This window comes from Lepisosteus platostomus, chromosome 6 (genome assembly GCF_059453375.1).
Source record: "Lepisosteus platostomus isolate fLepPlt1 chromosome 6, fLepPlt1.hap1, whole genome shotgun sequence".
Taxonomy (NCBI): domain Eukaryota; kingdom Metazoa; phylum Chordata; class Actinopteri; order Semionotiformes; family Lepisosteidae; genus Lepisosteus; species Lepisosteus platostomus.
This window is the reverse complement of record NC_142616.1, coordinates 64,233,382-64,245,523: the sequence shown is the minus strand read 5'-3', so window position 1 is coordinate 64,245,523 and position 12,142 is coordinate 64,233,382. Positions and strand designations below refer to the sequence as shown.

The 12,142-nt window shown below is 36.6% G+C and overlaps 1 protein-coding gene across 6 annotated transcripts in view; it reads right to left on the bottom strand.

Moving 5' to 3' along the window:
• The window catches only part of fbln2 (fibulin 2), a 59,520-nt gene that overhangs the window by 34,194 nt on the left and 13,184 nt on the right, over positions 1 to 12,142 (bottom strand). The gene's annotated exons all lie outside the window — the stretch shown is intronic.

Below are 12,142 nucleotides of genomic sequence, written 5' to 3'. Positions count from 1 at the left end.
AAGGGTGAGGTTTACTTAAGGATTAAGGCAGGTATGTGCCCCTAGTCTCACCCAAATTTGAAATACACAAGAAATAACATTTAAAAATTCTCAGTTCATCTACTAAACTACTTTGGTTTTCCTTATTCCATTCATATTGATAACAGTATTCTATTTGTAGTTTTTAGTTAACCGTCAAACTAAACTTTATCGCTAGTTATCGTCAAAGATGATGTACAGTTCTCCAAGTGTTATTTACAGCACTTATCTACTAGAACTCACAATGGAAACCCACGTCATAACCTGAAGCAAGGCATTGAGGGCAGATCATTAGAAAGTTATGTATAACTTAGGTACAACTATTATGTATAATAGCTATGTTGTTTGGAAGCAATCCAAGAAATATCTTGGACTTGCAAGTGAGAGTATCAAAACTCTGCAGCAAAAGCAATCGATTTACCTTCAGACAATTATTTTTAAATTTTGTGTACTGACTATAATTTAAAAAAAATCCCAACTGTGCAGCCCCAAATATTTTTTGTTAAAAAATGCCTCCCTCTGCACACGATTTTGGACAGTACTGTATACTGTTAGCATGATACATTGCACCTTTCATATTTTATTCTTTAAATGTTACAAAAATACACATTTAAGGACAGGAAAAATGACATGACAATAAACTACTGCTTTGACAAGCTGAATGCCAGCCTTTTCCTCTTGTACTTAGAGTCCTTACCATTAAAACAACAGTCATGTTTCACTGCCAGCACACATCCAGCTCTCCTACTACAGTATGTGCTGTCTGGCTCTGACATTTCAAGACATATGGCTCTCTACGGGGGGACCTCAAGTTACTTCCTGATATTTCTCTTTCTGCAGCAGGCAACCTTCTGTATTTTACCACTTGATCAATACTGTGCAAATAACAGCACCTGGCGGTCAGATTTTAATAGTAAGTTTTGACCTATGAATGCACATGCTCCATGGCAGTTAGGCAAATGCCTGTTGAATTGATGAAAGCAGTCTATATATTATTATATGCTACTAAATATATGTTTATTGTCTAAGAGCACATTTGTTGATTGTACCAATAAATACCAGTTGCTGAGAACAACACAATGACCCAAGTGGTGAATCACTTTTTGGCTGGAGGCAAGGTAGATAATTAAAAACCTAATGCATCCTAAGAGGCTGATAACTGAGGTAAATACTTAGGACGACAGATTTATCTACAACCAGCCCACATTGAAAATGGCAGCATCCCAGCAGGCGTACAAAAGGCCATTAATCACCAGTGGGGGTGACTACGGGCAGAGCCAGCAAGGCTCAATGGAAACAGTAGTCCTTCTGCAATTCATGTGCAAGAAGTCTTTGTTTTTGCCACCAATGCACATAAAATCTATACATCTTTTGGTTAAATAATTTGCATAATATGTTCAATGCTGTCACCTATCTAGTGCATGTGCTGTGACATATTTTTAGCCAGCTAATGGGGAACAGGGACGAACCCATAGATGGGACAATTTAGAGCAACCAGTCAAAGCGCTGGCAGGTGGGAGGACATCAGAGCCCCCATAGAAAACCCAGGAGAACCCAGATGAAGAGGAGCACCAGGAAATTTAACACACTGCGTGTTCCAGCCAAACACAGGACCCAGGACTCCACAGCTGTGAGGCAGCTGCACTAATCACATCACCCCAATGCTGACATGATGGGTCCTTATGTGGGCCGATGAATGGTCATCTAGAAGTTAAACTTTAAGACTGTAAGGTTTATTAAAATTCCAGAGACCAGGAAGAGAACAGGCAAAAGGAAAAGGGACCGCAAACTTGTCACATAAAATAGAATTTCAAGAAAGACACTGGGCTGAGGAACTGCTAACTACTCCCACGTAAAGGAAATAAAAAGCTTATCTCATTTTTTAAGAGGCAAAACATCAAAGAAATTAACAGTGGATCACGGGGGACAGGAATGAGGAAAAAACAACCGGTGCAACTTTTTCTTTCTCAATCTTCAAACTATTCCATTCTACTCCATTTATATTCATAAGAGAGTGGAAACATTAAAAAAAACACATTTAAAAACTACTCAAATTTAGCTTCCATAAAGGTTTATTTGAAAAAGTAGGCAGCCTGTGGCAACCACAACCTTCAATGACAGGGTTGTGTTTTGATGGGACAGAGGGTGGAAGAGTATGCAATACATTTTAAAAAAACATTTACTTTAAAACTATCATAGGACAATTAATTCAACATGATAGACATGCCATTGTAAAGCATTTGTTACACTGATCACATTTATTCTAGTTTTCTTTAAGCTTTCATATTTCAATTCTCAAAAGCATTAAAGCTTAAAGCGACAGGAAGAGATTACTGGACAATTTAAGTTAGCAGACACGTGGCAATGCTATAAAGACCAATGTTTGCTTTCATAAAAAGAAAGATGAAAGGCTTTTAAACAAATATTGCTAACTAGATATTATCCAGTTTGCCAAGCCTACTGGTAATGCTCAGCTACCGTATAACTGTCAACTTACTAATAAAAGTGATGGATATTAAAATAGAGCTTCAGGTTTATTTACTTTAATGTGCCAAATGGTACTGTTTATACTATATAACAGATAGTGGTGTGCCAAACAATTAGACCTTAGCCAAAAAGAGCCCACAATGGTTAGCATCAAGTTTGGAGTGTACTTGGAAGAATTAAATATTTAACCATTAACTTTTTTCATTCAGTCACTTTGCCACAATGGACTGCTTGCTACAATCCAATTTACAATATTTATAGTTTCCACACACCACACACATTTTTACAGGGTCTCATTTAATTGTCATTGTGTTATTCTTTTTGTAAAGAAAATGAGTATATTAAACTATTCCAAGCTGACCAAATTAAAGGGTTTGTGGCAACATCCTGGAAATGTTGCAGTTTTGCACAGAAAAGTTGTGCCAGTGTAATTTTGTTGAAACATTCTTTATAATGTTGACACTGACAAAATATAATGGCAACACAGTGCTGCTAAAATGCTCAGTTGTCAGTTTGGTATTTTGTAACATTCCAACATCTTAATAATGTATAGAACACATCGCCAGGTAACATCTTCTAAAAATGTGAATGTGTTACCTTTGTGTACATTATATCTGAATGCCCGGTATAACACAACTGCACTGTTCCAGTAATTGTGTAAAGAACTTTCCAAAACCTTTTGGTCTAACAACCAAATCCCAACCTTCCCGCAACATTTGGAAATGTTGTTAAAATGTTTTGTGTTAGCTGAGTAGCTATAATTTCATTCTTCCCATAAAAAGAGCATGATGGTTTTGCATTGCAAAGTTTTTTTTTCCCAAGGGAAATAGATTTTCAAAGCATTTTATATATTTATGTATAATTCCATTCTGTAATTTGTTGTCTTACTTTTTTAAAAAGCTAGAACAGATTTGGAAAAGATTCAGAGGGTCACGTTTGTGCTGTAACGCACACATAAATTCCACTTAGTTATGTGAGCAATGTGATATACTAGTAGTTTGTGTGGCTCCTATCAAAATATGTGAAAAACTGCTAAACTCTACAAGTCCTGTTTCAATGTTGGCCCACCTGCCCCTTCGAGGCATTAATCTTTGGTCATCTATCAAATGCAGACACATGCCAGCAGAATTCTGTTTACACAGCCACACTAAGAGGTAAAGCCGATTTGTAGACTACAGATGTGAAATACCTAATGCATTTTAAAATCTAAAGTGACATTCTTACTAATGATATAACATCCATCAGCACAGGTTAATTTGCTTGATTTGCTTCAAATGCTTGATAGAGGCATTCTAAGATCTGTTTGAAATCTGTCTATATAAGGACTCCAAAACAAATAACTGAGCTTTATAGAGTTCACCTATGGTATTAACAACAAGGTTAAATGCACTGTTTTGTTTTTTTCCATAAATTTTGTTTCCTGTTTTTCATTCAATCTACAGTACATACAGTTTATGTAATCAAAATGCTTATCTACATCTTTCCCCATGGGAAACTTTTTTTTTGCTGTGGTCTAGTGAATGGAAAAGCATATTGGACATTTGTTTTACATCTGCACAGTGAATCTCATGTGGTAACTCAATTAAATTAGGAAAACAATCATCTATTTTCTATCTCAGCCATTAGACATATTGGAACAAGATTTTTGTTTTTATTCAGCTGTAATTTTTGTTTTTACCTCTGCTGTGAAAAGGCCCCATAATCCATACTTATTCCAAATTTTTAAGTGATATACTGTATAATACTCTCTTTTAGGTGACACATTTGTGGCATAATTGAATTTACAGTTTAATCATTAATCTACAGTAGGAGTACGCATTTAGTTTAGAGAACACACACAAGTTATTATAAAAACCTTGATACACTTTAAAACTGTATTTGAACTTTGGAATTTGTAATTTAAGAAAGCATACTGTACATTGATAAAAGTGATACTAATGAGGAACACCATGAAAATATTAAACATTCTTAGAATAATTAAATTATTTAATTTTGGGTGTATTTTAGAATTTTTTTTAATTTAGGCTGTATGAGATACCCCAAGAACTCTCATTATTTCAAATTGCAAAAACACATTAAATACATTATTTTTCCTATTTCATTTACTAGAGTTCCTAAGCATTAGTTTCCTATTTAGATTATTTGCTTTATAGCATCTAAAATGCATTGATAATACAAAGCAAAAAAAGATATGCAGGTAACAGTCTTAACAGTGTTAGTCCTTGCAGCATGAAATTTTTCACCAAACATAAAATGTAAAAAATACTTCATGACTCTACTTATTCACATGAAAAATATCTTTCCCATTTTCTCTCATTTTTCCTGTTTTGCAATCAAACATAACATTATTTTGTGAAAACGTCTAGTGAATGCTGGCCTTACCTCAGATGTCGTAATGTGGATCATTTAAAACTAATCACTGTATCATAACCAATTACCTCATACCCTGGAAACAAACCGCCATTTGTCTCATGTAATCCATAATGTCATTACAAAAAATAATAGACAAAAGGCATTACTGCACATTTTGGGCATTCACCAATTCAAACTATTTACACTGAGCTCTGCGCCACACAATTGGAGCCTGACAAAAAGTCAACATTCTGTTGGACAATGCTGAAGACTCCAGTCCAGTGCGCATTTTCTGTTCCAAGTAGACAGGATGTTCCTCAGAAAAACACACTTTTTTTGCATTTCTAGGAGGAAATAAAAAAACCCAGTCTACTATAAAACACACCCTTTTTTACAGCTACATCTTCATATAAATGGACTTTGAAACAAGAGGCTTTCATGAACACAATAATAATAATTCTGCACATCTGTAATGCACTCTTCATCACAAAAGGATCCCAGCATGCTTTCATATAGGAGGGGATACTCTCCTTTCACCACTGAAATGCAGCCCCACCTGGGTAACTTGTTACAGCCATGAATGTGCCAACAGCCCCACTACACAGCAGGTCAGGTGGAGGAGCGAACAGCTACTTCACTAGTTCAATTAAGGGGAAACCTTAAGGAAGCCAGAATGTACAGAGGAATTTATACAGGTCACTAGACCTAGGTTTAAAGTTTCATCTAAGTGAAGGCTCCTCCTATACTAGAGCCGTCCGGCCTTCGCAATGGTGGCTTTTAATTCTTGTTTCCACCAAACACAAACCATCTATAATGGACGTGTAACATTCATAGGCTGGCACTTTGATGTCATCTATAATATAATTTGTAATGTACAATTGTAATGTACAAATACTTGTCAACAATATAGACAGTGACAGTGTTCAAGTGTTTTAAAGGAAATAAAGGCTTTGACTGTATGGGAAGCATGACAGATTGAACCTATACAGTAGGTAAATGCTACATTTTGGAACAAAAACACTGGTATCACAATCTAAATCACAACATTCAATTAATTTTAGCACATTAAATTTAATAATCTTTCATTTTAGTGAATTAATTTGAAAATGTATTATTTGGTCATTTGCGTACCATTGCAACAATAATTAATTCCAGAGATTATTATAATGAATCTGCACATGGATGTAATAAACTGTTCTGGTTAATGTACTACTGAGCTCTCTCATTAGCAAGTATTTTTTTTTTCCAAACACACTGATTGCCAAGAAACTCTACTGAAAATGGTACTGCTTTTACAAAATTAGAATGTTTAGCTTGTAATGCTTTTTAAAATACCCATACATTGTGTGCACAACCACCTTTCCATGAAGGAAGAAACATTCAGTAGCACATAATCAATGTAAATGGAGTTAGTGAAAGACTGAAACAATGTTTTCCAAGCTCGTTTGCTCCTTTCCTCAACCTCTATTAAAACAATGGGCAGCATTAGGAAACCACCCATTAACGCCAACAGGATGCCAGGAGGTCTTGTGGTCCTCTTAAAAGTGGCAAATACTGTACTGTATATGCCAACATCCACTTTCTCTCATGTCCAAACAGAAGGAGGAAGGGGTAAAGGGTTTATCTTACTTCTTTTTCAGATAAGATAAACTACTAAAAAAAGGAAGTTGGGGTACATGTGGAAAGCTGACAAAACGCAACAGAAGGCTACAATTACCAGTGTGCAGATTGGCTGTTCTGCTTAACAGTTTGACACAGTAGCATGAAAAGTCTCATACATACAGTAGTGAGGTTTTGGTTTTGCTATTTCACTCTTTGATTGAAGATCTTCATGAAACAGGACTGAACCAGAAAGAAGACTATGCACAAAGTTAGTTAAGCACAGTCGCAAAACAAGTCATTCAACTGAATGAGAACCTTTTAACCTGGACAGCATCTTTTTGTGGGAAAAATGGAAAATTGGGTGGAATTCTCCACATTTCTGGACACTAAACTCCACACAGATGTGTCCCAAAACAGAATATAACCTCTGTCCCCAGAGTAGTGGTAGCTGTCAACGTGTGAGAAATCTTCTGACGGGATCTTCTGACGGAGCCTTTTTAATAACAACATGAACACTGGAGATTTATTCCACAGATATCAAGTGAAAACTTCACAGATATGTGCTTTTCTGAGAGCAAGGTGTGCACTCAAGCAAAAAAAATAAAAAAAAGGATTTATTGCTCTCGTGCAATTTCAGCTAAAGAGGGAAGTGAGGTACAAAGAAGTTATTGTCATTGAACCATGAATTGTGTGCTTGAGAATTCACAAGGAAACATATTTATTTAATCTTGGTTTATATACAATTATAGAGGTATTTTTCACTGTACTGTATACATTAAGTATATGGATTACCTTGAGTAAAAGAACATCTCATTACTACAGCAGCTGGAAAGAAATGAAAGGTAAGGGATTTTGCTGCATGGACATATTAGTAAAATTACCAAGTATAAGCTAATATTCACCCTCAAATGCAACAATAACAGCTCTGGTATAAGAGAGGGGATAGAAACAAAACACAGGAATTCAGGAGGAAATCTCATTGGCCGCTGGCATAAAAGCAATTCCAAAATGCCCTCATCCATCACATGTAATGGTGTTTTTAGAGTCAGCTTTGAAATGAAATGTAAAACCAAAAGCGTTCACCCTTTGAAAGCACTGAATATCATACAAAGAGATCGCCAGAACGAAATAAATTTTAAAAAAACCTTCTGCTCCTTCTGGCCCCACTTTCAGCTGCAGCTTTCGGGGGCAAATTAAATGATCCGCTCATTTCAGAATGACCTGGTTCGGTGCTCCATCCTATGTGAGTCCACATGTGTTACTTGAAGAAAGACTGTGACTGTGCGTTTTGAAGTTGCTCTCTTAAGATAACGAACTCAAACTTAATCTGTTAACTTTGATGAGCCGGTCAAGCCAGAAGGACAGAATTTAGCAAGGCTATCTCCGTCTGACTTCATCAGGCCTGTGCTCAGCAGGGCAGCAAGACTAATTAAGCCAGCCAATTTTCCCACTCCATCCCATGGGAATGTAGAGGCCACTGTAGGTCTTGCCATCATCCTTAGCACTTTCAATTATCGCACACAACGTGCTGGAAAAAATATAGAAAAAGTCATACATTTGAAAGACAAATGTTTATAATTGTTTTATAAATGTTAACTCAGTCATTTCATACAGCCATATTAAATATACTGTAATTAATATACTGTACCATCCTAAGGTTCATATTATTCTCTGTGGGTATACAGTATGTATACTATATATACAGTATATACATAATATATACAGTTTAAATACTGACAGTTTTTGACAGAACAGATTCATATAGTATATGTAGGATATATAAATTCTATATGATACATGAGTGTATTGCTAATCTACCAACCGTAATTCATTTGTACTCAATATTTTTCTGAAGAATGCAAAATCTATATCATGGTGCTTTCAAGACCCGTTCACACCATCTCCATACTGAGAAATGCAAAGTAAAGGGTAGCATAGCCTGTCAACACTGTGCACCACCCATAAATCAATATCTTGTTTCCATTCTCGTCACTATTTGTCTCAAACACCAGGGTCTCAACTATTATAAAAACGAGTTTAACGGTAAATTGTAAAAACTTGCGCAGAACAGAATACGGAATACCGAGCGACAATGCTAAAGGCAAAGGATGAAATTGAACTGAGACAGGCAACTTAAAGTTTTCAAAGATGATGACTACGTCAGTTCTGAAAAGAAGTCATTTTTGGTCACAACAAATAACTTCAAGTCGGAAGGAAGACAACATTAGGACATTCTCCATAATTACTGTATGTAGCTTATTTCGTAGAGATCATTCTTGTTTTCTTTAAAATAATGTCATGATCACAGACTCTATGAGCGTTTAAAGGAAATGTAGCTAAATGCAAATAGTTGTATTCTTTTTCCCTTGATCCAACTGCTCTATTCCTGTTCACACTGTGCATGTGCACTGCTGGGGGACATGTTGCAGTCACATGTTTTGTCGAAACTGTGGAAGTACACCTTGGAGGTATAACAGTGGTTACGCCTGCCAGCATGAGAACCACATGTGTGCGTGATGTCAGGAAACAAAGAGGTTAAATGCTTAGATCTCAACCTAGCTGGAAGTTTGTGACTTGACTGGTGTTGAGTGGAGAACACTACGGCTGTTTAACCTCTGTGCCATTTCTCTTTTAGTATAAGAGCATAGACCGTTCTACTGAATATGAAGTTTTTATTTCAGTTTTATTTCAGACTCGTTAGAACCCCTGCTGGCTCTTTTAACCATTCTGGGATCAATTATTTACCAGGTTCCCATCACATCTAATTAAACCTGACTTCACTCACCAATTCTCCTAAGACAAATATGAAATACTGAAGTTGCTGAGTTAGCTATATTCCAGTCTTTTATAGGCGGTCTTTTATACTGCCAGCAACGCTTCAGTATTTCTGGAAAGATGTAACTTCAAAAGTGTAACATTTAACACATTTTTTATCAAGTGCATATTCCAATGGCAATTTTCAGAAGTCAGTCAGGAAACCATATATTAATTGCTGTCTAGCACAAGCTTTGCCAGTTTTCAAGCCTTCAATAGTTTTCAAGAGTTTTATGGATCACAGAGAAACTTTGGAGGAAGACGTTTTTCCTTTTCCTTAAGAAATCTGCAATTGAAATAAATAATTCCCACTACGTCTCAGGTATTTCGTGCACACTCAGGGAGAAGTGTTTTCTTAATTTTTTAAACTTTGTTTTCGGAAATGATCTGCCAAGAGTCACAATATAACAAGTTCAATCACATTTTTTTCAGGGTCTGAATTCCTTCAGAGAACTTGCACTCTGGGGTGCCTAGAAGTACACAAAACGTACAACATTAAAATGTGTCATCATACAGTGAAATCAGAAATGTGTTATCATACAATGGAATCAGAAATTGCTGCATGTGGAATGCTTTTTTATAAAGCATTAACCAGTTGGTCAGGCTATCATTTTATCATTTACCATATGGTGCAAATGATAAAAGACACAACATCTACCTCCTGTCGAACACAAATCACCAGAGACGACAAATTATATCTAGGGATTTTCATGGTTTTGAAACTCCACTACTTACAGCAATATTTAATGAAGCGCTAACTTGGAAAGGCATGCAGGATCACTAGGACATAAAGCTCTAAAGATGATACATTTACTAACATAAAACCGGTATACAGTATACTGTTCTTGTAGTGTATTACGTTGTAAATGAATGGAATTTGGAGGTTATAGAAAATATATTGCGGCGAATCAGTCAGCTCGGAGGGAAGAGGGGGAGAGAATGAGCAGACAGAAGGCGAGTTGCAGCAGCAAGGGGAGGAGTTTATTGCCCTTTTCGGAGAGCAATAGAACCGCGGGCAGGTGGAAGGTGAAAGAAGAGCTCGCATTGCGAGGTAACCCCTAGCATGCCACGAGTGGAGAGAGACGATTGCCTGGGGGCTCCTCCTTGTATAACCCTTCTGGAAGGAAAGGGAAACGGCTGCCAGGAGCGGAACTCCACAATATCTTAAAATGACACACAGACGGCTCCAGTTGCGATGAACGTCTTGTACTTCAGGTGTTCGACGAGTCCTGTTGTAAAAAGCCATGAGAAAATAAACAAATCTTCGAGAACTCAGCTTTGCATGTCCCCTGACACAGGAGAAGTCCTCGGCTTTCAACTGGCTTCCTGCTCCATGGGCAAATTAAAACTGGCCAAGAAATCAGCATACCACACACAAAGAAAATGTTGCAAATGGAAACCTCCAGATCGCTAGTTCAAACTATTTGATTACAAAAGTGAATAATGTGTTTTTATTTGAATACCACATTGTTATGTCTGAAAAAGTGAATGACATTTCTGTGTTTGTTTTTGTATATTCAGATGTACTCAAGCGAGTACAGTTCAACACAGCCACCAACACAATCTGTTGGCGTCATTATGTAAATGAGGAGCACTTGATTGAACACCAGCAGTGCTTGAATTAACACAATATGGAACAATGTAACAGCATAAGAGAACTGCTCAGAAAAAGGAATTCAGGCATAGAACTGTGGAAGCAACAGCTCTGATGCTGAAAATATTCAGAATGCCAGTTATGTGCTGCAAAACAACAAGCAAATTAACAAATAAGCGCACCAGTGTATGAGTGCCTCTTCCATTTCATAAGATAGTATTTGCAACACAGCAAAATAATATGAAAAAAATACAAATTACAGCTGTATTTGGGCACCAGCTGGATTACTTTCTTGGGTAGATAACTCTGGTACCTATTGTTCCCAAAACATGAACTACTTACAGTAAGTGCACAACTTAATATTTCCAAATTTTTCAAAATATTTTTGTTTGAAGTGGACAAGCATGCCAATGATAGAGCATTTCCATGACTAAACGTCTCTTTATACTCCACACTAGAGTTGTTTCTCTGCTTTTTAAAACACAACCACTGAATTTTAACAAAACTATTCTCTCTACTCACTAATCTCTGAAGTGTACACAGATGTATGGCTGATAAAAGCATTAAAAACACAAAATACAGATTGTACAATGACAGGGAAATCTAGTTTTTTTAAATCCCAGAGTTTGTTATGTAGGTAAAATACAAACTTTTAATCATTAAAAAAAGTTTACTAGAGGGTACAGGAAACTTTGGAATAATGGGTTAAGAACTGAAGGAAAACCAGACTTAAGCAACATGTAGCACAATATAACAGTCCTCAAAATCAGAAGTTAACATCAGATGCTGTGGATTCGGCAACATCAAAGAGGCAAATGCAAAAATGAGATATTCACATGCTCAAGGCAAATGTATTCTCCAGACATTCATTCAGTTCCTTCATCATATGTTATTCATTCATAGGAAACATACCAGGAGGCATTAATACTCAGAAAAGCACTATAACCTAAGAGTTTCACACATAGGGACGCTAGCATAAGTGAAACCCAGTACTGACCTCTTGTCAACACATCTTTGGACATCAGCTAACTAAGAAGTGCTCTGCACCAGGATGTTAAAAAGTGCAACCAGAGACCTACTGTAAATATGTAAGGTTTAATTTGTAGTCCCACAAGTGCGCAACTCTTTATAACTTTTAAGATATCTGATGTAAAGTCACGTAGACAGCAGCATCAGCATGTGTAGGCTGCAAATGAACATTGTGAAGAAGAAGGACACCTGAAGAAGGCTCCACAGCCAAGATGTTCTGTCCCTTTTCAGCATGGGATAAACCTT